General features: G+C 47.7%; 1 protein-coding gene across 50 annotated transcripts in view; it reads left to right on the forward strand.

Moving 5' to 3' along the window:
* The window catches only part of MYT1L (myelin transcription factor 1 like), a 565076-nt gene that overhangs the window by 329113 nt on the left and 211383 nt on the right, over nt 1-24580 (forward strand). For all 50 annotated transcript variants that reach the window (XM_017964578.4, XM_078350034.1, XM_017964584.4 and 47 more), the window contains exon 5: nt 24022-24179. The gene's annotated coding sequence lies outside the window, so the exon portion shown is untranslated. The remainder of the gene's footprint in view (nt 1-24021; nt 24180-24580) is intronic.

Here is a 24580-nt window from a genome sequence, read left to right on the forward strand (position 1 = left end):
CTCCTCCCCATCAAACTATTCAGTCCTCCGTGTTGTCTGAAGCAAAACAAAAACAATACAAAGCAAAAGGTAGTGCTTCCAGGGCAGGGGCACAGGTCCGAGTTCCGCCTGTGCCGGGGGCCTCCTGTCCACACTTGCTGGCTGTGAGGCACCACCCACTTTGTTGGTGCAGGCTTATGCAGGCCTCGGGAAGTGGGGAGAGAGAGATTGCCCACACAGTTTTGGGTGGAGCTCAGGTGAGCTCTGCGCACACACAGGCCAGCCAGAGGACCATCCACAGGCAGTATTCAGGCAGCGGCTGGAAGACAGGCTGTCCCCTTCTCAGCTCATGCACGAGTCTATGCGGGCCAGCCCAGCATTTCCCCGCAGCTGGTGTCCAGGATTCGGTAAAGTGCCCACACTGGCCATGAAGGTGACTCAGGCCCCACCCTGATGTCCCTTCCATCTCTCCTCTTCTTCCTTTCCCATCCAGATGACCTCCCGGGCACAGTTGAAGGTAGCCCGACCCATCCGCTCTGTGTCATTGACAGATGTAGACAGCACTGCTTTTGCAGGATCAGAGGCTAACCTGACAATTCTCATGAAAGACGCTTTCTTCCCTAGATGGTGAAGAAAATTGACCCTCTCCTGGGTCATGTAGGTGAGTCCTGAATGCGACTGACATTTGACACGCTGGCCTCTGTGTATTTGTGGCCAGTTGTGAAAAGTGGTTATGTAAGATGAAATACCTCTGCCAGTATTTGGTCACTCACAGGGAGGCAGATGACCCACCTTCCATCACGTTTGATCGAGTCAAGCATATCCATTTGCAAGCTGATAAATCATTGTTTTTGGAAAGATAAATACGGACAAAGGGCCAACATTGTGCATCCACATGTCGTGTACCTCTCTAACTCCAGGGAAGGTGTGGCAGGTTAACAGGTGGAATGGGAGAGATTGAAATCTCTCTCAGTGCTTGTTGTATCATCATTTAAAGGTAGGATCTGTGTGTCCTTTTGTTTAAAAAAAAAACTAAAATTAGTGCTGTGGAATTCTGAGCCTGCCAAGGGAAACACTGCTCCGTAAAATAAGGGCATCTCAATTTACAAGAGATGTTAGCAGCACAGAGCAGAGACTGCAGCTTGTCAGGCTACCTGGAGGCGGGTACCGGAGATCTCCTCACTGTCTGGAGAGAGGAAGAATCCCACTTGTACCCTGGCAGAAATCCCTCTGAATTTGGAAGGAATCCTGTGTGACCTCAGTACATGTGCACCTGTGGGGTCGCCACGGCGAAGCAAGGCCATATTGAGGCAACATTCTGAGGGACAAACAACTCACTGTCCCCACCCACCCGAGGGAAGTGCAGACATCCGTGAGGTGTCGTCTTTGCAGACGCCCGGCCCTGAGGTTCTCAGCCCCTTTTGTGCTGGCTTACACTCAGAATGTTTGGGAGCTGCCACTTATTTCAGTGACGTCTGCTGCACAAGCATGATGCCTTGTCACGGCTGCAGCTCAGGAAACTTACACGTTTAACGAATGGAAGTTAAAGTCATGTTCCTCGTCTGCTTCTAGGTGTGTTGAGATCAGAGGGCCCCAGAAAAGTGAAAATATGACCCATGTCCTAGTAAATGTGCTCCAATCGACCCTCAGTCCTCACCACCTATTTTCCAGATGGAACACAGGGGACCAGGCCCCAGGGGACTGTTTAAGCATAAGCTGTGTCAACTGCTCCTACATAAACCCTTTACAAGCTTCCTGCCACCACTGGAATCAGCCTGGACACCAGTCTCCCATGTCAGCCTCAGCCTCCCATGTCAACCTTCCCCTGCCCACCTCCCACCCTCCTTACCCCTGCTCTCTGTGAACCCCAAGCCTCCTGTTTTCTCCTTGAGTCTGAGTCCCTTCCTCCTGCACACCTGCTGTGTCCTCGGCCTGGGCCATTCTTAGCTGGTACCACAGGCAGTAGGAACCCAATTATCACTTCTTCAGAAAAGAAGTGATCATTTTCACCCAGCTAAGCTCCCTCCTAAGCTTCAAAAGTGGCCCCTCTGGGAGACCGTCCAGCCAGTGGTTTTCTTCTCAGGTGCCTGCCCATCATCACTCACTGAGCAGAGAGGGGCCATGGTGACGTGGACTCACCTGTGCAGCTCCCCGGCCTTCTGCTGCAGGAGGGAAAGTCCTCATTCTTCTGGGAGGAGCTGCTCAGAGGCAGCTGGGGTCCCTGGAGCTGTGGTAACTGGGTCAGGTTCCTGTTTTACATCAATCCCAAATAAACTTTGGCTAATTAAAGATCTACATTTTGAAAATCAAATATGCGCAAGGATTAGGAGAAAATCCTAGAGGCTGGCTTTTCCCTGAGAGTAGGAAAAGCCTTATAGATGGCACAGGAAATGCAGACATTATAAAAGGCTGGTGAAGATAAGTAAATCAAAGCCTACAACTTAGAAACGAGGAAAGTCTGTAAGCAAAGCCAGAAGACCAGCAGTAAACTGGGGGAACTATGCTGTGAAAAGATTAAGTGTGCAGGGCACATAGACGCAACGTAGTAAAAAAGGTGAAGGAAATCGCCAAATCACAGAAGACGAGGCGGACTTGTGTGGGAAGTACAAATTCAGACTCAGATAATCTGTGATACACAAACACCCCATCAAATCAGCAATCACGTTTGATAAAACCACACATTGGCAAATGCTTTAGTGAACGTACGCTTTCCTGCCCTGACCATAAATTGAGGAGAACACTTTGAAGGGCAACTTGTCAGATCTGTTGACATTTTAAATAAATCCCTACCCCTGAGAAATGTAGGTATGTGCACATGAGAAGGAGACACAAAAATTTTATTACAGTGTTGAGTGTTTGGTGAAAGGTAGGAAAAGAAATCCTGAATTTATATCAGCATGTGACCGTTTTATAAACTGATTGTAGCTGTACTGTGGAGTAACAGCCCCACCAATCCTGACAATCACAGTGAAGCTAATTACACTGGCAGCCAGGCACAGTGGCTTACACCTGTAATCCCAGCACTTTGGGAGGCCGAGCAGGGCAGACTGATAGAGCTCAGGACTTCAGGAGCAGCCTCGCCAACACGGCAAAACCTCGTCTACAAAAAATACAAAAATTAGGTGGGTGCGGTGGCACAGGCCTGTAGTCCCACCTACTCAGGAGGCTGAGGTGGGAGGATCCCTTGAGCCCAGGAGGCAGAGGTTGCAGTGAGCTGAGATCAGCTATGCACTCCAGCCTGAGTGACAGAGCATACCCTGTCTCAAAAGATTAAGAAAATAATTACACTGGCATGTAAATGTTATCAACTCAAACTGAAAAAAAAAATAGCAGAAGAATATTTACAGTATAATGTTGATGGTAAAAATGAAGCAATCCCAGCATTTCTGTGTGCAGTAGGACCGAGGGTGTAGGAGTCTTTGCGTGAGGTTGCATGTGTGATGTGTGCATGTGTGTAGATACATGTGGAGCAAATACGGTAAAACAAAGGCATTTGCCTGCATGGCAGAGAATGACATGGATACAAAGGAACTTGAGTGTTATCCATGAAGTCTTAACCCCCAACACTGAGAATATCTTCATGTATCAATGGAGATCAGTGGGTCGGGGTTAGAGCCCTGGGCTTGGATACCAAATCTGTCCTCTTGTCTGAGTGACCCTGGGCATGGTATTAGTCTGTTCTCATGCTGCTGATAAAACATAACTGAAGACTAATTATAAAGGAAAGGGCTTTACTTGGCTCACAGTTGACCTGGCTGAGGAGGCCTCACGATCATAGCAGAGGCAAGGAGGAATAAGTCACACCTTACATGGCAGCAGGCAGGAGGGCGTGTGCAGGGGAACTCCCCTTTATAAAACCATCAGATCTTATGAGACTTATTCACTATCACAAGAACAGCATGGGAAAGACCCACCCCCATGATCCAGTCACCTCCCACCGGGTCCCTCCCACAACACGTGAGAATTATGAGAGCTACAATTCAAGATGAGATTTGGGTAGGGACACAGCCAAACCATGTCAAGCATGTTACATGACCCTACATACGTCCCCCAAGTTAAGGTTTTTTTGTAAGTGGAGATAAAGCTAACCTTACCCAGAAGCCAGCATCTAGTATTGTATTAAGGTGGGAACTATTTCTTACCCAAGTCAAAGCCATCCTCTCCATCTGTCAGCTCACACACCAGCAGCTTCCCCAGCTCTATGTAATATGCACACATGGGTTAGACAGGTAGAAAGCAGCTCTTTAGGGGCAGGCGCTTGCTCTCTCTGGAACTCAAAATTGAAATGCAGGTGGCGCTGAGGAACTGCCCGGCCTCTTTCCTGGCCTCTTGTGCAAACATTGGGCTTGCCATTTTGGGGGAGTCATTGATCTCTGAGTAAAACAGGAGAATCCCCTGTCCAGCTGGGCAGGACACAGGCCAAGCATTCAGGACCTGGATCCCGCTACTTCTGAGGGTTTGAGGGACTAATCACTCCTCAACTTAACATTGCTTTGCAACAGGCACAGCAGAGAGCAGGAAAGCCAGAATGACCAGGCCTCAATCTGACCCAGCGTTTTTCAAGATTCCTTCCTCCTCAAAAGGAGCACTGGTGTACATGACCCAGAGACAATCTTGCCACCCATATTGTCCCAGGGGTAGCTAAGTTACTAGTGACCAGCGCAGGTTCTTCCATCCCTGTTCCTTTGTCCCTCCCTCTGCTCCTCGCTCTCTCCATGGCCGCCATCCTGTGGGATGGTGGGAGGACTCTAGTATGCCCCAGAGTCCACCTGCCATCTGAGGGGATAACCAGCTGTATCTTCTGCCATGACCTTAGTTAGCATCTGAGGGCAGGCAACAGAGACACAGACACTAGGCAAGAAGGTCTGATTTTCTCTGCCCTAGAATACTTGTAACAGGAAAAGAGAAAGAAAATCAAACCTGCTCCATGTCATCCGAGATTTTAAAGGTAGAGCCCACATGCTTTGGGGCTGCACTGCCTTGTGTATGCAGGAGTTACTCTTTTGAATACATGTGGGAAAAAATTATGTACATGTTTTTGTGTGTAGGATAAAAGCACAAATAGTGAAACACAAATTTAAGAGTGTAGTGCTTGTGTACAAAACACAGATACCTGCCTTTACCAGATTAACAGGTTATTAATACCTTTAGGTGAAATGGGTACTTAAATAAAAACAACAAATTGAATCCTTAAAGGTCCCAAACTGAAAAATATAAAAGAAATTGAACTGCAGTCCCTGCACCCAGAAGCATAGCATTCACTCACAGGAAGAAAGTGGACACAAGACTGCCCTTCTGTGGCCTGTTGGATTATAAGATGGACGGATGGATGATGGATGGATGGGTGGATGGATGGATGGATGGATGGATGGATGGGTAGATAGACAGATATAGGATTATACTTATAATTTTGTAACCTAATGTGTACTTTTTCAAAATTACATCTTAAGGGCTTAAACACTGCTACAAAGTCTTTTTACCACTTGTTTTACTTGGGGAGGAGAGTTGTGTCTACTGCACCCTGGCTGTGTGTTGAGGGTTTGGTGCATTTCGTCATCTAATTCACCCAGCCACCACACAGCAACGTATTGTGACCCTTGCAGAATGAAGAGCAGGTAGATCCGTAGCTTAAGGCGCTGGCTGGAAGCAGATCTGTCAAGCCAGCTTCCTTTTCCAATCAGAGGTCCTCTCCTTCATGCTGGGACATGGGTTTGTTGTGAGTCACAAAGCCCTTCCCATGCCATTTGGTAATTAGATTATGTTCAATTGTTTGTTCTCGTGAGTAACTTTTGCAGACCTGAGAGAATGGAGACTGCTGCAGTGAAAGAGGCTTGGATTGTAAATTGCTCTACTACAAGGACACATGCACACAAATGTTCACTGCAGCACTGATTACAATAGCAAAGACCTGGAACCAACCCAAATGCCCATCGATGGTAGACTGGACAGGGAAAATGTGGCACATAAACACCACGGAATACTATGCAGCCATAAAAAATGATGAGTCCTTTGTAGGGACATGGATGAACCTGGAAACCATCATTCTCAGCAAACTGACACAAGAACAGAATATCAAACACCGCATGTTCTTACTCACAGGCAGGTGTTGAACAATGAGAACACGTGGACTCAGGGAGGGAAGCATCACACACTGGGGTCTGTGGGGGGGAAAATAGGGGACAGTGGGGGTGGGGAGTTGGGGAGAGAGAGCATGGGGGGAAGTGCCAGATATAGGTGATGGGGAAGAAGGCAGCAAATCACACTGCCATGTGTGTACCTGTGCAACAATCTTGCATGTTCTTCACATGTACCCTAAAACCTAAAATGCAATTAAAAAAAAGATAGAGGCTGGTCCATGTAGGTGAGTGCAGGTGCCTGCTAGGCCCACCAGTGTGTTGAGCAGGGAGTACAAGTCTCCAGCGCAACTCTCAGGTGGAGCCTAGGAGTCCATCAACACAGCAGTAGCTCAAACCACGCCCCAGCCTGTGACGACTGCTTGGTGTGAAGCCCCAGGTGACCCAGCCTGCCTCCCCACCTGGCTATCTTTCAGGGGAGACAGCACAGCTGTCAACGTGTCTTTGGACTCAATTATTAGCAAGATTTTAATATCTCCTCTTTTACATTGTAATTTAAGCAGGTAGATGCTTTTAAATCGCCATCTGTGTAGTGAAATCCAGAAGCGAATGTGGGTCTACTGTAATTAGCCATGCCCTGGCTGATGGATTTCAGAATGCCATCACCCAAATTGGCAGGAAATTCAGACACTTAGATGCATGTACTGGTGGGAACTATGTGGTTTCGTGTCTTCATGTGATCTAGATCATTACAGATGCATGTGCACACATATGTATTTGTATATTTTTTGCTTTTCTTATCCAGCATGTCTGCTTCTTTCTCCCTCTTGATTCTAAATATTATTTTTATCTTTTATTGTCTTCAGAGTTCTTCTTTCACATATGTTTCCCCATTTCCCACAGAAGCTCCACATGCACCAGCAGCCACAGAGTGCTGTGATAGAGAAGGGTGCTAGATGCCTGTTTATTTCTACAGAATCCTGGACCTCTGAGGAATTGTCTGGCTTGGGAGCATTTAGAAAAGCAAACAGTTCCATGGCATCTGTGAGAACTCTCAAGCTAGGGTGCCATGTGCTTCCCCATCCTAATTCTAAAGGGCTTTGCTTTGGGAGCTGAATAGGCAGGAGGAGGAGTTTCTGTGCTCCGGTGCAGCCACTTTCTGACCTCTCCATCTCCTTGCTCTGCATTTCGGCGTCTGAGTGCCCCTCTCACCTGGCATATCACGTGTCTGTGCATATTTGCCTTTGCTGCCTGGGTGTCTAAGCCACAGAAAGCAGTGGCTTTGTGTGATTTCATCACAGCTTTGTCTCCTGCCCCTAGTGGGCACGGACAAAGCTCCCAGCAGCTAACTGCTGAGTGCATCCTGGCAAGGCCTCAGCTGACCCAAGATGAATGTGAATCTTCCTTCCTAAGTTGACATATTAATGGAAACAGTTGATGGTACGTGGACTTTCGGTCCCAGCGCCCCTCTCATGAACTTTCTGTGAAGCTTTGCTTTGTTCCGCTGCATGGTGGCTGCAGCAAACCCCCTGGCTTGGGAGTCCTTCCATATGCATGGAGGGACCCAGGCTGGACTCTCACTTTCTGTGGGTTATGCCACATCTGCAAGAGAGGCAAAGGGAGGCCACTTCACAGAATGGTTGAGGGAAGCGAACACGTGAAATACAGGACAGACCTGCCTGGAACCCGGGACGGAGCAGACAGCTCCTGCTGCTGGCAAGTTCCCCCGTCCACTCCTTCCACAGCCTCACAGGCTTCTCCCTCCACCTTTGCTTCCCCATGTGGTTTTTCCTCTCTCTAAAATGTCCACAAAGCCAGAGCAGCTATGAGTCTCCTGAGTTTGCAGAGAACTTTGTAATTCCTCTAATGCTTCGCACATTTGCTACTTAATCAGGTGCCCTGACGTGCACTTTGCCTGAAGGCCCAGAGGTGGCCCTTGTAGCATCTTGTTTCACAGCACAGAAGGTGCAGGTGTGGAGGTGAGGCAGCTTTGCCGGTGGCCCAGCTGCAGGAGGAGCTGCCTGGCCTCCGGTAGCCATGGCTTCCTTATCTTTAGAGCACGGTGGCAACCACCATGCCAGAACGTGGCCTTCCTGTGGGGATCAGGTGTGGTCAGGACACATCCTGCCTGCTGCACCTGCACCCTTCTCCTTTCCGTCATTATCATGGAGCCCGAAATAAATCCCCAGAAACTGAGACTCCTTGGAGGCTGCGTGCTGGAAGGCCCCGCCCTTGCACCCATTCTCTTCAGCTTCGCAGTCCTCCTGAGGCCACGCATCCCTTTGGAAAACCCACACACTCGAGCTTGTACCCATCCCACACCAGGACACCTGGTGCTCCGGATACAGGTGCCAGCCCAGCTCGATAACTTGCTCAAATTAGGGCCGACAAGATTGCCCTAAAACACAGTCTTGATTTGAAGGCTATGTCACTGCAAGAAATCCAACCACCCTTTGTAGATAAGGAGAGAAGAAAGTCCAAGTGTCTTAATTCAGCATTCAAAAGCCTTGTGTTTTGACTCACCAAAGCCTTTCTTTCTGGCACACTCTCTAGCTTCTGCTTTTCATGGGGCTGATGTCACCCCTCTTAAGGGGAGCTCCAGTGAATCTTCTTCCCTGGGAACCTGCCTGCTGCATCTCAGCTCCTGGGATCTAGTCCCCTTGCTCACCCCAGCGTTGGCACTCACTGCCCGCCTTGCTGGCCATTCTTAGCCTAAATACATCTTATCTGCATTCATTTCTTTGCTTCTGTGAGCTCTGGGCTAAGCACTTAGATTATGAGTCAGAATCAGGCAGGGTGCCCATTCGGGATACCCAGACACAGATGCTGCGGCCCCTGGGAAGCTGCCAGCCAACAGACGCCTGCACTCCTGCTGCAGAGGAAGGATAAACACCTCCTCACCGTGCATCCAGACCCACCCTTCTACCCACTCCTTTGACTCTGGGTCTGCTGCTCATGAGCTTTGCCCCACCCGCGTTCCCTCCTGGGGTGACCAGCCTTCCTGGGGCCATCAGCAGTGAGGGTTGGTTATCACGTTTACCGGAGCACAGGGCTGCTGTGAGCGTAATTAAAAGGAACTTGGAGACTGCCCACGAAAGGCGGCTCACAAGGCCAAGGGCTGGTTATTAGGTATTAAATCCCCACTTTGCCACTAGACAGAGGCAGCTGAACTCTCTCTGACTGCTCAGGAAAGAAAAAAAGGATTCCTGCATATTCCACGCTGGGGAAAAAAATGAAATCGTAATGAGATGCACTGCACTTGCTCTCAAAGGCTATTTCATTTAAAAGGTGCAAGGAGGCCATCTCCTCTTAAGCTGGCTCTTCCTTGGCTGTTAGTTGTTATTTTCTAGACCAACTGAGTGCATAGGAAAAGGCATGGGCACCCAAATATCTGATCATAGGAATGACGGTCCAGCAAGATCCAGTACTGTGATGGGTGGAGCGAATACTTCTTACCTGTGCCTTCAAAGGTTTATGTGGGAAGAACTCCACCTGCGATCTTAAACCAAACCGCCACGGGGCGGGCGCGAGCCTCCACGCAGCAGCATGTGAATGCCACTGCAGAGCCCACAGGGTGCTTTGTGTTGGCACGATTCAGTCACCTTTTCGGAGCCCACCCGGACCAGCAGGGCTCCCGCCTCTCTGGTAAGAATCGCCCCTCATTTCTCAGTGCTTCAGCCCAGCCAGATGGATTTGGTGGCAGCCTGCCTCCAGTGCATCCCCAACCTGCAGAGCAGCACGTGATCTGAAGCAAGCCTGGCTCCCCAGATATTCCCTGGTCAGCAGCCAAGGTTAAGCCAGAAGTGGGATTCTGGGTGTGGCAGCACGCGTCCGAGCCCGTGCCCTCATGGTGGCCACATGCCTCTGGTTCCAGGCCCTGCTGGGCCACACAGGCAGTGAGTTTGGGCTTGTTCCAGGTTCGGAGCCTCAGGTCCCAGCTCACCAGGAAAGGCCATGAAGAGGCAAAGCCCAGTGGCTGAGCAAGCAGGTGTCAGAGGCCCCACAGACGCAGGTGCTGAGGGCTGAGGATCTTGGCCTGGAGCTAGAGGGCACAAAGGAGGTTCTCATGCGTCATTCCAGGGAAGCCTGGCACCTAAGTCCAGGGAAGAATTCATGACCTCTGGGCCTGCGGGAAGTGGAGGCAGGAGTGGGTAGCTCAAGAGGCTTCAGTTGCTCCATTCATGTTTCCCGAGTGTTCCTTTAGATGTCGCGCAAATATCTCAACAACCTTGAGGTATAATTCACATGCCATAAAATTCACCCATTGGAAGTGTACAGTTCAGTGGATTCCCCGTATCTGTGGGATACACTCCAAGACCCCCAGTGGGTGCCTGAAGCCATGGATAGTGCCAAACTCTGTATACTGTGTTTCTTCACACACACACACACACACACACACACACACACACTTGCGGTAAAGTTTATTTACAGCTCTGGCCCAGGAAGAGGTTAACAGTAATAACTAACGGCCTCCATGCTCATGCACCTGGGACCATCCTCAAAGGCAGCGAGGTCCCCTGCACAGAACCCTGCAGGACCACAGTGGTGGCTCTCATGATGACATGGCTTCTGAGTGACTGATGGTGAGGACGGTGTGCAGTGTGGACGGGCACACTGGACAAAGGGATGATTCACATCCCAGCCAGATGGAGCCGGATGGCAGGAGATTTCATCATGAGCACACAATGGAAAATTCATGATGGTTTATTTCTGTCATTTTCCGTTGAATATTTTGGGGCCATGGTTGACCTTGGGTATCTGAAACCGTGAAAAGGAAAACCACAAGTAAGTGGGGCGTGCCATATCCACAGATATGTGCAAGTATCACCAGTTACTTTTAGAATATTTTCATCACCTCAGAAAGAAACTCCATCGCCTTGTATCTCCAGGCTCTCGAGTTCCCCACCTCCGGCCCTGAGCGCCCACTCGTCTACCTTCTGCCTCTGCCAGTTTCTCCATTCTGCACATTTTATGTAAATGGAGTCATTAGACGTGGCCTTTTGAGACTGACTGCTCTCACTCAGCATAGTGTGTTAAACATTCATTTGCCTTGTAGCATCTATCGGTGCTTTGTAACTTTTTATGGCAGATGTATATTTCATTATGTATGAATTCATATATATCCCACATTAGTGAATTTTGTTATGTACATAAGCCCCATTCCGTTTATCCATTCATCAGTGGGTGGAAATTTAAGCAGATTACATGTTGGCTGTCCCAGAGCCACAGTAAACATATACAGTCTTTGTGTGAATGTGTGAACATGTTCCCATGGCTTCTCTAGGAGCGGAATTTCTGGGTCATGTAGTGACTGCACACTGGCGAGCTGGTTCAGGAGATGCCCCACTGTGTTCTGAAGTGGCTGCACCACTGACATTCTCACCAGCAGCGTGCACATGCTCCCATGTCCCTGAGTCCTCACCAGCACTCGTGAGCACCTGACTTTGCTTCTGGCCATCCCAGTGGGCGTGGCATGGTCTCACTGTAGTTTTGGTGTGTACATCTCTGATGACTAATGATATCGATTATCATTTTGTGTGCTTAGGGTTTTTCTGAATATTTTCTCTGGAGAACTGTCTGTTCAGATACTTTCCCACTTTTTAATTGGCTTGTCATTCTATTATTGATTTATACTGATTATTTATATATTCTGGATAGAAATCCCTTTGCAGTATATGACTTTTAAGTATCTTTTCCCCTTCTGTAGATTTTTTTTCACTTTTGTGATGGCATATTTGCAACAAAAAAGTCTGGTTTTTAAAATTCTGATAGCGTTCAATTGATCTACTTTTTTATTGCTCATACTTTTATTGTCATATTTAAGAATATGTTGCCAAATCTGAGAGTTTTATAGTTTTGGTTCCTTTTTTTTTTTTTTTGAGATGGAGTCTTGCTCTGTTGCCCAGGCTGGAGTGCAGTGGCGCAATCTGGCTCACTGCAACCTCTGCCTCCCAGGTTCAGGCGATTCTCCTGCCTCAGTCTCCCTAGTAGTTGGGATTACAGGCATACTCCACCATGTCCAGCTAATTTTTTGTATTTTTAGTAGAGATGGGTTTTCACCATGTTGGCCAGGCTGGTATCCAACACCTGACCTCAGGTGATCCACCTACCTCAGCTTCCCAAAGTGCTGGGATTACAGGCGTGAGCCACCACGCCCGGCCTAGCTTTAGTTCTTATGTGGCTCCAAGCTTGGGTGTTAGATCCATTTTCTATTTTTGTATACGATGTGAGACAGGGGTCCACATTCATGTTTGCATGGTGTTAGGTGGTTAAAAAGATGATTCTCTCCAGCTTGGGTAACAAGAGCGAAACTCCGTCTCAAAAAAAAAAAAAAAAGATGATTCTCTCCGCTTTGACTAGCCCTGGCACTCCTGTGAATAGTCTGTTGACAGTAGGTGCATGAGTTACATCTGGATATGGATTCTATTCTGCTGACCTGCATCTCTCTCCGTATGTGGCACCACTCTGTCTTGATTGCTGAAGTAAGTGTTTGCCCTCCTACTTTGTTTTGTGTGATGTTAGCTGTGGGTGTGCCTTCTGAATCTTAACGTTCACAAAGCCATTGCACAGAAGATCACGGATTTAATGATTTCATCCTTGGTGTTTTAGTGATAGAGCATTCTTAGATGGGTGTCGGATCCATCACTGGGTAGTTGCAGCCATGGGGACTGTATCCAGAAGAAACCCAAGACTTGACCTGGTGTGATGAGTCTGTGGGTATGATGGACAGACAGTAGCAGAGTGGTACCTCCCGTGTGCCTTTCTCCCTGGCACACGGCTGTCACCAGTAGCAGGACCCGTCTACACTCAGACAACACCTAACTCCTCCCATCACACAGCTTGTTCATAGCTGGGCAGAACTTACCAACACACAGGCAGCCGCTGGACTTACAGCTTAAAACGTCTCAATCTAGGGGGAATCATTTGACTTCCCAGCCTTCCAAACGTTCTCCCCTAGGCTGGAAGGGTCATGTAGGGACCTGCTGTTTCTTAATCCCTGCTGCCTGCACTTCTCTCCTTCCTCACTCTCTACACAGAAAAGCCGCTAAGCAGCGGGAGAAATAGAGAACCCACTCTCAAGTCCTGCCAGATGGGCACTGCCTTGGTGTGCTCTCCGTTTTACCCCGTAGATGCCCAAACTGTAAAGGCAGAGCTTTTGCACAGCTTGAGAATAATCTTTAAAACGCAATGGAAGGCTGGTTTCAGCTACGCAAATCAATCGGTGTGATGCATCACATTAACAGAATGAAAGATGTCAACCCCATGATCATCTCAACTGATACAGAAAAAGCTTTTCACGAAGTTCAGCATCCTTTATGATTAAAAAAAAAAAAACAACTCTTAACAGTTTAGGTATGGAAGAAAAGTTCCTCAACATCCTGAAAGCTATTAAGTAAAACGTGCCGCTAACATAGTTAACAGGGAGCAACTGAAGCTTTTCCACTAAGAACCGGTAGAAAGCAGGGATACCCCTCTCAGCACTTCTGTTCAATGCTGGATTACAAGTAGTAACAAGAGCAGTCAGACATGAAACAAAATAAACAAAAGGGGCCCATTTCAGAAGGAGGAAGTGATAGTTCTCCATTTGCAGATGACATGAGCCTGTATGTAGAAAACCCCAAAGATTGCACACACAAATACTGTTAGAATTAATGAATGAATTCAATAAGGTTGCAGAATATAATATCAGCATCGAAAAATCAGTAGCTTTTGTATAGACAAATAATAACCTAGCTGGAAAATAACAAAATAATCCCATTTATGATAGCATCAAAAAATAAGATATTTTGAAATAAATTTAACAAAGGAAGTAAAAGATTTGTACACTGAAAACTATAAAATATTAATGAAAGAAATGGAAAAAGGCACAAATAAATGAAAAGATATTTCATGTTCATTAGGAAGAATTCCTATTGTTAAAGTGTCCATACATCCAAAGTAATATACAGATTGAACACAATCCCTATTAAAATCTTCAATAGCAATTTTCACAGAAATTAGGAAAATATCCTAGAGTTTTTGTAGAACCACAAAAAACTCCAAAAAGTCATAAAAAAAATTTAAAAACCACTGAGAAGGAAAAGCAAAATTGGAGGCATCATACTTTTTGATTTAAAATTATATTATGAAACTATAGATATTAAAGCAGTATAATGCCGGCATAAAAACAGAACCATAGACCAATGGAACAGAACAAAGAGCCCCAAAATAAATCTAAACACATATGCTTAACTAATTTTTGACAAGGTCACCAAGAGGACACAATGGGGAAAAGACAGTCCCTTCAATAAACAATGCTGAAAAAACTGAATTTTCACATGAAAAATAATAAACCTGGGTTCTTCTTCTCTTATACATTTTTTAAAAAAAAAAACTCAAAATGGATGCAAGCCCTAACTATAAACCTGAAACCGCCAGGCGCAGTGGCTCACGCCTGTAATCCCAGCACTTTGGAAGGCCGAGGCGTGTGGATCACGAGGTCAAGAGATCGAGACCATCCTGGTCAACATAGTGAAACCCCGTCTCTACTAAAAATACAAAAAATTAGCTGGGCATGGTGGCGCGTGCCTGTAATCCCAGCTACTCAGGAGGCTGAGGCAGGAGAATTGCCTGAACCCAGGAGGCGGAGGTTGCGGTGAGCCGAGATCACGCCATTGCACTCCAGCCTGGGTAACAAGAGTGAAACTCCATCTCAAAAAAAAAAAAAACCTGAAGCCATAAAACTCCGAGAAGAAAATGTTGGAAAAAGTCTCCTTGACATTGACCACAACAATGCTTTTTTAGATGTTACCTAAAAGTTTAAACAATAAAAATAAATAAATGGGATTATGCAAAACTAAAAAGCTTCTGCCCAGCCAAAGAAGCAATATCAAATGCAAAGGCAACCTAGGACTGGAAAAAAAAAGTTTGCAAGTCACATCTGCTAAGGGTTTAATATCCAAAATATATAAATAACTCTTACTAACCAACAGCAAAAATAAGGCAAATAATCCCACAAATGAGCAAAGGTCCTAAGCTTTTTTAAAAACAATAAATAAAAATGTCCAACAGGCCAATGAGAAGGTATTCAACATCACTCCTCAAACGGAAAATGCAAAATAAAGCCATCATGTAACCTCCTGGGCTGTTCTCCCTGTGCCCACCCCACAAGTGAAGACCAGGGCATCGCAGTAAGCCAAGAGTTTGATTAATGCGAGCCTGGCCATGCCCTCAGCGGATGGCGTTATCACTCAGATCCATCTCAGCGAAGGCTTGTAGGTTAAGGGATTTTCAAGGACAGTTTGAGGAAAGGGCAGGGCACCTGGCAGGGGCTGCTTGCTGATGACTGACTGGGACGCAATCCCAGGGTGTGGGAAAGGTCCCCTGTGCACTGAGCGATTTCTGAGTGGGGCCACAGGAGCGATGGAGCCATCTATGGGTGAGTCCAGGTGGAGCCATGGGTGTCAGGCATGGAGAAATCTGAAAAGATGCCTCATGAGGCCAACCTTAGGTTCTGCAGCAGTGATGCTCCCTGCAGGGCTCCAGAATAATGACTGGGAATCCTGAATGTCCACACCTTAGCAGGAGCTTAGGTTCTGCAGCAGGGATGCTCCCCGCAGGGCTCCAGAATAATGACTGGGAATCCTGAATGTCCGCACCTTAGCAGGAGCTTTGGTTCTGCAGCAGTGATGCTCCCCGCAGGGCTCCAGAATGATAACTGGGAATCCTGAATGTCCCCACCTTAGCAGGAGCTTAGGTTCTGCAGCAGTGATGCCCCCTGAAGGGCTCCAGAATAATAACTGGGAATCCTGAATGTCCGCACCTTAGCAGGAGCTTAGGTTCTGCAGCAGTGATGCCCCCTACAGGGCTCCAGAATAATAACTGGGAATCCTGAATGTCCGCACCTTAGCAGGAGCTTAGGTTCTGCAGCAGTGATGCTCCCTGCAGGGCTCCAGAATAATGACTGGGAATCCTGAATGTCCGCACCTTAGCAGGAGCTTAGGTTCTGCAGCAGTGATGCTTCCTACAGGGCTCCAGAATAATAACTGGGAATCCTGAATGTCCGCACCTTAGCAGGAGCTTAGGTTCTGCAGCAGTGATGCTTCCTACAGGGCTCCAGAATAATAACTGGGAATCCTGAATGTCCGCACCTTAGCAGGAGCTTAGGTTCTGCAGCAGTGATGCTCCCTGCAGGGCTCCAGAATAATTACTGGGAATCCTGAATGTCTACACCTTAGTGAAATTCAGGCTCCTCTCCTCCCCTTCGCTGGTGGTCTCTCATTAGCTTTACAAAGGCAGTTGGGTTTGGGGAAAGGCGCATTAATTATCATTTAAACTATCAAGGAAATGTCTCCCAAAGCTGGCTTGGCAGCTTGAGGCTAAAGGCAAAACCGCGTTGGCTGGATCATATCTCCCACTGCCGGAATTTTCTCACTGTTACCATTTTTCAAAGGCAGTTTCATCATAAGTTACCACCTCACACCTGGAAGGACAGCTGTGTGAAAGGAAAATAGCAACTTGGGACCCCAATTCCCTCTGTGAAAGAATAAACTTAAGCTGAAAGCTGAGTCATGCAAGAAGTTGCCTTTTCTTTTGTTCCAAAGCAGATAGCTACAGATGAAAGGTTAAATATCTCCACAGGTAGCAACTCTTCATTCACCTTATTTTATGTGAAGTGCCAATTTTCCCTGTTAAATATTGAAGCTCTCAAATTCACCTTTGGAGAAAGGCACAGACTGTTTCTATAATTCTGTGGTTTTTTTTCCTCTCCTTAACCTTGGCAAAATAACCTTCTACATTTATTGAGACCCATCTCAGATACTTTTTGGTTTAGAGCTATTATCCAAAAATCAAGGGGTGGTGAGGGCATGGGCAAAAGGGAAGCCTTGCATGCTGCTGATGGGAATGTGGATTGGAACCGCTATTATGAACAACAGTGCACAGGCTCCTAAAACTATTAACAGTAGAACTAGCTTTTGACCCAGCAATTCTCTTGAGCAGATACCCAGAGGAGGCAAAATTCATGCCTTGGAAAGATGGCTTCACTCTTCATGTTCATAGCAGCGTGATTCACAATAGCCAAGATACAGAACCAACCTCATGGACAAACGGATAGAGAAAATGTGGGATGTTTATATACATGTGTCTCCAATGGAATATCATTCAGCCTTAAGAAGAATGCAATCCTGGTATTCACTGCAATGTAGATATACCCAAAAAATATTATGCTAAGTAATATAAGTCAGATGCAGAAAGAAAAATATTGTATTATCTCACTTATTTATGGAACTTTTTTTTTTCTAAAGAGCTCAGGCTGGGTGAGATGGCTCATGCCTGTAATCCCAGCACTTTGGGAGGCTGAAGGGGGAGGATCATTTGAGCTCAGGAGTTGGAGGCCAGCCTGGCCAACATGGTGAAAACCTGTCTCTACTAAAAATACAAAAATTAGCAGGACATGGTGGGGTGCCTTTGTAGTCTCAGCTACTCTGGAGGCTGAGGTGGGAGGATCACTTTCGCCCAGGAGGCAGAGGTTACAGTGAGCCGAGATCACGCCATTGCACTCCAGCTGGGGTGACGGAATGAGACCCTGTCTCAAAAAAACAAAATAAAAACTCAAATACACATAGGTGAGAGTGAAACAGTGGTTATGAGTGGGGGGAAGAGGAGATATAAGTCAAGCGATACAACATAGCAGATATGTGGGCTGATGAGGTCCAGAGATCCAACACCCAATATGAAAACTGAAGTTAATAAAATTATACTGTGTTAGAGCCTTTGCTAAGTCAGTAGATGTCAGCTGCTCTTGTCACAAAAAAGTAACTGTGATGATAAGTTAATTTGTTTCACTGTAGTAGCCATTTTAGGGTATATGTATATCCCATATCAACATATCATAAACATCAAACATACGTGATAAATTATTTTTTTAATGCAATGGAGAAACTAGGCCAGTAAGCAGCGTTCAGGTTCCACATAATAATGTGCTTTGTGTCTGAAGGAAGAAGGGTGGAAGGGAAAGAAGGCACAAAAGGCATGAGTCAGTGTGTTCTGATAGAAAAGGAAGCGTGAGGCACTGAGGAAGCAGAGTGGGGGTCCCCAAAGCGGCCAGGCCTGGGGGCTTGAGAGCAGGTGCTACTCCCAGAGGCTGAGGGTAGACTGAGTCATGGAAAACGGGGGTCCACACAGGGAGCTGTGTAGACATGGAGGAGGCTGGGCAGCACTGAATACCCATGGGCCCCACCCCAGGGTGCTGGCTTACTTCGAAGGTGATGGGGTGGCACTGAAGATTCAGCTGCAGGAAGCTGACATCTCACAGAGACACAGAGAACGGGTAGGAGGGGCCAAAGCACCCACCCCAGGAGAGAAGCCCCTTCAGCTGCCCAAGGAAGAGTGGCAGTCCCACAGTCCATGGTCCATCAGTGGGAATGAAGCCACAGCAGCAGGAGGGAGAAGAGCTCAGCTGAGAGGCACTCAGAGGCTGAGAAGAGAGACCCAGAGGCTGCGGCCGTGGGCTGGGGTCATGAGGGGCAAGCCTGGGCTGGGGGCCGGGGTAGTTACTATTCATTATCACAGGGAACGTGGAAGAGAAGGCTGAGGGGTGTTTAATGAGTGACCCCTACCTGCTAATTTTTCAGTACTGTAGCTGAAATGCCACATGGAAAAGCCCACACGGCCTTTGTCAGGAAGCGTGAGGCTGCATTGAGAGACACACATCGGAAGCACAGATGACCCTTGCAGAGCAGGCCATGGGAATGAAGCCAGCCTGGCTGGGAAATGGGAAGGGGACTCAAGAAGGACAGGTGCATATGTTGGAGCAGTTGTGAGCTTACCCTGCAGTTGACGTGGAGGCATAGACTGGTTCTCAGTAATTCCCAAGGTGAATCCATCTCACACCACTATAAAGACACACCAGAGACTAGGTAATTAATAAAGGAAAGAGGTTTAATCAATTCACACTTCAACATAGCTGGGGAGGCCTCAGGAAACTTCCAATCATGGCAGACAGAAGAGGAAGCAGGACACCTTCTTCACAAGGCGGCAGGAAGGAGAAGTGCTAGCAGGGAAATGCCAGGCACGTAAAGCCATCCGGTCTCCTGAGACTCACTCTCACGAGAACAGCATGGACGAAACCGCCCCCATGGTCCAGTTACCTCCACCTGTTCCCTTCCTTGACATGTGGGGACTATGGAGATTACAATTCAAGGTGAATTGGTGAAATTTGGGTGGGGACACGGCCAAACCATGTCACAAGGCTAAAGTATCATGTTGAATATTTACCCTGAAAAACATTAGCCCTACCCTATGAGTAGGAAGAAATGATTACACTCCTTTGCAGTTAGTATTCCGTGAGGCTTGGTCCACTGAAGGCCTGAGGGTCTCTGGATGCTTCCAGGAGTCACTTCATACATTCCATCCTCATTGTCCCTTAGGCAGCCCAGGTACAACAGTGGGCTGACACCTCCTAGTGGCATCCAATGACAGATCAACGGAAGCATGAAGCACAGGGAGCAGTTTTGAAATTTAATTGTATACGAAACTGAGAGATACGGAACTGTCCTTTACAACTGGTATCGTAGATAACGTATTCAGGATCTTCGTACCACAAGTGCTGGCCATGTATTGCACTAGAAGAGGTCAAGGCAGGCCACTGTTCCGGAAGTGGCAGAGAGCTGACCGGGCATACACACACCGAGAGAGCCGACCGGGCGTACACACACCGAGAGAGCCGACCGGGCGTACACACACACCGAGAGAGCCGACCGGGCGTACACACACACCGAGAGAGCCGACCGGGCGTACACACACACCGAGAGAGCCGACCGGGCGTACACACACCGAGAGAGCCGACCGGGCGTACACACACCGAGAGAGCCGACCGGGCGTACACACACCGAGAGAGCCGACCGGGCGTACACACACACCGAGAGAGCCGACCGGGCGTACACACACACCGAGAGAGCCGACCGGGCGTACACACACCGAGAGAGCCGACCGGGCGTACACACACCGAGAGAGCCGACCGGGCGTACACACACCAAGCCTCAGGACTCTGGGACCGCGGAGAACATCCACCCCCGCTGGCTTACGCCTGGGTTTCTCCGCTGTGACCACGGTTCACATGTAAGTTGTGGTCTCAGTCTGAGGACGTGGTCCTAGTGTCACCAAAAAGAAGTCAAATGGAAAGTGTTTGAGGATGTCACACACACTAAGAACGTGTTGTGAGATGTCTGATTTTATCATGGTTTCAGATCTCTCTATAATATACGTAGGATGTACACACAGGATCAAGATGTGAAATTATTTCTCACCGTGGAGCAGGGTCAAAACCTGACAGCCACGATCCTATTTCCATGTGGAAAGAAGGTGACCTCCACCTCTGAGCAAGGGGAACTGGAGGTAACGGGACCCATTCAAGGAATGAAAAAGTAAACCAAGCATCCTCAGGGCACCGGGTTGGAGCCAGGCCTTTTCTTCAGCTGAACTATAAGGTGCTAAGAGGTCACACCCCATAAAGGGAACCCAGGAGGACCTGACATTGTTCCCTATTTTACTTTTGCCTGAATTACTTCAGGACACCCTGTGCTTCCTTTCCCCACCTACTCATACCCCATGCAAAAATGGCCAACTTACATACCCTTTCCCGCCTCTGTCCAGCATCTGCACCATGGGGCCGGTAACACTCACTTCATGCAGTTGTGAGGAGCAGGGACGTTGCAGCAGCGGCCCTGTACAGAGACGCTCCAGCTCAGTCCTTCTTCCTTTCTTCCCCATTTCACTCCACTACCAATAAAATACCTACATATGCTGTACCTTGTGTGAGTTCGTAATCACACAGTGGTGCGACACACCTCAATTCTCTTGTAAAGACCAGAATTCACCAAAATAAATGCAAACGTGTGACTGTGACAAAACTACTTTTGAAAATTAAAATTGGAGTCTCGAAAACATAAAGTGCAATCGAGGAAGTCAAAGGCAAGTTTTAGAAAACCTTCCACAACGTAGAGAAGAGGGACGAAGGGATGGAAAACGAGGCGGAAACCAGTGGAAGATGAACTTAGATCCTCCAGATCCACTGAGTAGAAATTAAAAAACTGATAATAATGAAGGAAATAAAGAGGAAAAAGTGAGTAAATAAAGAAGAAAGTTCTGGGAGATGAACGGCTTTCGGGTTGTATGGGGCACTGATGTCAGGCAGTAAGAGGGAAATCACAGGCTTCTGAGCTTCCCAGGAGAACCGGGATCAGACTGCGGACTGGCCTGGCAATGGAGGGCAATGTTCGTAAACCTCAGCACTAGACATGCATGGCATAGAATAAGCACCTCAGGGCCTTTCCAGACTTGGGTGAGATGATTTTCCCCTTAGTGAAATAGACATTTCCGACGTGCAAAGCCTCGGAACCGGTATTTGGAGGTCCCTATTCTGAAAACACTGCCTGGGGCTCTGCATCCACTAACTGGAGAAGAAATCCAAGAAAGAGAACGGTTGATGTGGACACTCAAACCCTGGGGTTCATAAGGAACCCAAACTAAACAACCCCCGGCCCTCAGGTCACTTGGAGTCTGCTGTAGCAGCAGGGCAGGGCGGAGGAGGGGGGCAGGCACAGCCCCACGCACCACACGTGTGGTCCCACTGAGACAGGACCTGCCCAGCCCAGGAGGGACGCCTGTCGTTCAGCCCAGCTCTTTTTTCTGTGTGAGTCCTTAGCACAGTACACACACACACACACACACACATATATATATATTTTAATTGCACTTTAGGTTCTGGGGTACACGTGAAGAACATACAGGATTATTCCACAGGTACATACATGGCAATGTGGTTTTCTGCCTCCATCCCCGTCACCCATATCTGGCATTTCTCCCCAGGTTATCCTTCCCCAACTCCCTACCCCCCACTGTCCCTCCCCTATTCGCCCCAACAGACCCCAGTGTGTGATGCTCCCGGCTCTTCTTGTCCTATCAGGCTCTGGAGGTGACCGCTTATGAATGCTTGGTTTTCAAAAGCAAATAAACAGAAGCAAATTAGGTCTGAGACCTTGCTTGCCTGAAGTAGATTTCCTAGAGGAAATTTCTGCCTCAGACTTTAAATATCTTTTTAATGAACTAGGATCCGCGAAAGGGGGATTTTGGCAGGTTCTTGGCCCCCCTGCCCTGGGACAGGACTCTGAGCACTGGGTTGTGGCCGCAGAGGCGCGGAGGATAGACTCGCTGCCCTGCTCCTGCGCAGCCAGGGAGGGGAGCTTTGGGCTTCGTGCCGTACTTTGTTCTGGAGTCATGTGCAGTCACCTTCTGATTAGAAAAACGTGGACGGATTTCAGACAAAGAAGCTCCTCCACGTCATCATCATTCCTTGTTCTGCTCGCTCTTCAGGGAGCATTGCCCAGCATAAGGTTATCATTCATAAAGTCCCACAAACAAGCGTGATTTATAGGACAACTTAAAAGGAACCTCACACCCATTTTAATTTATACTCCGGATAGGAATCGTACCATAGTTTGCTTATCATTCATTAATAACTCATTGTTCAATTTTTAGATATTGTGAGCTATTCGTATGTATGTTTCTTGGTATTACACTAATATTCCACTGACATTAGCTGACTGCAAAATGCTTTTTAAAATAACTATAGCTTTATAAAATAATTTATAAAAACACCCCACACATATCACAGCATTAAAACTGAACATGTTGCCAATGTATTGACTCATTTTAATTATTTTATTTTAATAGGATATGTTGAATTTTTCTCATTGATTGACCTTTGGGATGGCAAATTTAAAGATGGCCTTGGAATTTCTTTTTTCCCCAAAAGTACTTTTTTATACTTTTAAATGTTCTGATCTTTCATACTTTCTATCTGTCTTTACACCCAAAATAAGTTATTTTTCTACATGTTTAAGACTGCTACCGTGTCCATTCTATCCTTCCTCACAAGGGAAGGGTTTAGGGCTCGGCCCTGATGATTGCAGAGGTGAACAAGGTGGGCTGGCTTCCAGGTGGAAGGAAAAGATCTGCGAGTTCCAGGGAATACGGCCCCACTAGGACTCCCCGCATTTCTTATATAACTACTATCTGGTCTCTCATTGTTCACATGAGGAACCGCATAGGCATGTGGTGGCACTTCCATGATAAGACACATCATCGCAGGGGCTCCGGGCTCTCTGCTCACTTGACCTGTTGAGGTTCGAAACAGCCCAGACAGTTTTAGTCCCGTTAACCCTGGAGATCAAGAAGCACAGAATCCTTTGGAATGGAAACCCTAGGGACCAGTTCTCGAGTGCCGCCACCCACTGAGGTCTCCCCGAGGACCTCATGGCAAGACTCAGAGTCCCTGACCTGTATCTCAGGTATTATCTCCTTCTGACTAACTGGGGAGTTCTGAGCGCATATTTCAGGCTCCTCTGAGTATCAGTTTCTTTATTCATAAAATTCACATAAAGTCTGATTGACGGCCAAATGACATAACGGGTAAGAAAATGTTTTGTAAAATCTTTTAGTTCTACAGATTTTAAGTAGACAACACTGGTTCTCTCACCCCAGAATTCCCTGGAGATATCACAGAATAAGGGTGACAGTGTGAATCCTGGTGTGGAGTTCCCCCATGACACTGCCGCACCATGGAGGGAGGATAAGGCTGTGTGCAGGAATCTGGTCCCCAGGAACTGGGAGCTCATGGAACTGGCTCAGACAGAGCAGAGTATCTCGTAGCCCACAGAACTGACATAGCTGTCAGAGAACAGGCCATCCCAGCTGGGGCCTGTGCCCCACAGGACTTCCTGGGCAAGGCTCAGAATCTGAACAGCAGACGCCGCGTCTAAGAGAATCAAGGGGAACGTGCCGTTTGTGGATATGAAAGAGAACATTTTTTCCTAGAGGAAGCTGATGTGTGCGCATTAACTGTTGCAAAGAGGACGCTCTTTGTATGTCTCTTCCTAACATGGGGATAAAGTCATGAGGTGTTGTATATTGCTTTTATATTTTGCAGATGGAGAAATCAAGGCACAGAGAGATTAAGTGACTTAGCCACAGTCACAAACTGGGGAGGACCAGGAGTGGAACTGAGAGCGAGCCCCGGACTCTGGGCCTGCGTCCTGCCCAGGAGTCACGCTGCCTCCGTTCCTGGGAGAGAAGACTGCCTGCAAGGTAAAGGCGCCGTCCCTACTCGGTTCCGCCGTCCACGCTGACACAGGGCAGCCCTCCCTAGGGACGGCTGTGTGCTCTGCGTGTGTGGAAAGAACTCAACTCAGCAGCCGCACTCACGTCTCCTGGTGTGGGCTTCTTAGCCTGCTCCAGACCACACTGTCCACAAACCACTTCATTATGTGGTCAAAAGCAACCTGCCGGCACCCCACTTCCCCTACCTCAGCCTCTCCGGCCCTTCCCTCTTCCACCTTCCATCCAGTCCCACTGTGCCTCGGTTTCCTCTTCTAAACCATTTCTGCAGATTTCACCCTCTCCTCTTTTAAATCCATCACTTCTTTCTTTCTGACGGTTGGATTGACCCCATCTTGAGATTCTAAGAAACAGAGAGAGCAGCTCCCTTC

This window comes from Callithrix jacchus, chromosome 14 (assembly GCF_049354715.1).
Source record: "Callithrix jacchus isolate 240 chromosome 14, calJac240_pri, whole genome shotgun sequence".
In the NCBI taxonomy this organism is placed as follows: Eukaryota; Metazoa; Chordata; class Mammalia; order Primates; family Cebidae; genus Callithrix; species Callithrix jacchus.